At 54.6% G+C, this 1,550-nt stretch overlaps 1 pseudogene; it reads left to right on the top strand.

The window, feature by feature from the left end:
* Positions 1–312: 312 nt before the first annotated feature.
* On the top strand, positions 313–1,107 carry LOC134825831 (uncharacterized; annotated as a pseudogene).
* The last annotated feature ends 443 nt before the right edge of the window (positions 1,108–1,550 follow it).

The following is a 1,550-nucleotide window of genomic DNA, read 5'->3' as shown; positions in this document are numbered from 1 at the left end:
ACACCTTGCTCCCCTGACCAAATGTAAAACATGTCACACCTTGCTCCCCTGACCAAATGTAAAACATGTCACACCTTGCTCCCCTGACCAAATGTAAAACATGTCACACCTTGCTCCCCTGACCAAATGTAAAACATGTCACACCTTGCTCCCCTGACCAAATGTAAAACATGTCACACCTTGCTCCCCTGACCAAATGTAAAACATGTCACACCTTGCTCCGGCATCAGGGTTTTCAATTATTACTCACTAAATATGCTCCATTGTTTTATGCATTTTTCAAGCATAGAATATTCGATATAGATTGTGCCCATGTTGACATACTGTGACAGGCTGCATGACAGGCTGTGTGACAGGCTGTGTGACAGGCTGTGTGACAGGCTGTGTGACAGGCTGTGTGACAGGCTGTGAGACAGGCTGTGTGACAGGCTGTGAGACAGGCTGTGTGACAGGCTGTGAGACAGGCTGTGTGACAGGCTGTGTGACAGGCTGTGTGACAGGCTGTGTGACAGGCTGTGAGACAGGCTGTGAGACAGGCTGTGAGACAGGCTGTGAGACAGGCTGTGTGACAGGCTGTATGACAGGCTGTGAGACAGGCTGTGTGACAGGCTGTGAGACAGGCTGTATGACACGCTGTATGACAGGCTGTGAGACAGGCTGTGTGACAGGCTGTGTGACAGGCTGTGTGACAGGCTGTGTGACAGGCTGTATGACAGGCTGTGAGACAGGCTGTGTGACAGGCTGTATGACAGGCTGTGAGACAGGCTGTGTGACAGGCTGTATGACAGGCTGTGAGACAGGCTGTGTGACAGGCTGTGTGACACGCTGTGTGACAGGCTGTGTGACACGCTGTGAGACAGGCTGTGTGACAGGCTGTGAGACAGGCTGTGTGACAGGCTGTGCGACAGGCTGTGTGACAGGCTGTGAGACAGGCTGTGAGACAGGCTGTATGACAGGCTGTGAGACAGGCTGTGTGACAGGCTGTGTGACAGGCTGTGAGACAGGCTGTGTGACAGGCTGTGTGACAGGCTGTGTGACAGGCTGTGTGACAGGCTGTGTGACAGGCTGTGTGACAGGCTGTGTGACAGGCTGTGTGACAGGCTGTGAGACAGGCTGTGTGACAGGCTGTGAGACAGGCTGTGGGACAGGCTGTGAGACAGGCTGTGTGACAGGCTGTGTGACAGGCTGTGTGACAGGCTGTGTGACAGGCTGTGTGACAGGCTGTGTGACAGGCTGTGAGACAGGCTGTGTGACAGGCTGTGAGACAGGCTGTGGGACAGGCTGTGAGACAGGCTGTGTGACAGGCTGTGTGACAGGCTGTGAGACAGGCTGTGTGACAGGCTGTGTGACAGGCTGTGTGACAGGCTGTGAGACAGGCTGTATGACACGCTGTATGACAGGCTGTGAGACAGGCTGTGTGACAGGCTGTGTGATAGGCTGTGAGACAGGCTGTGTGACACGCTGTGTGACAGGCTGTGTGACAGGCTGTGTGACACGCTGTGTGACAGGCTGTGTGACACGCTGTGTGGCAGGCTGTGTGGCAGGCTGTG

This window comes from Bolinopsis microptera, unplaced genomic scaffold (genome assembly GCF_026151205.1).
Source record: "Bolinopsis microptera isolate Bmic1 unplaced genomic scaffold, MBARI_Bmic_1.0 sca140, whole genome shotgun sequence".
Classification (NCBI taxonomy): Eukaryota; Metazoa; Ctenophora; class Tentaculata; order Lobata; family Bolinopsidae; genus Bolinopsis; species Bolinopsis microptera.
Note: the sequence above shows the minus strand (reverse complement) of the source record. Positions and strands in the feature narration are given on the sequence as shown.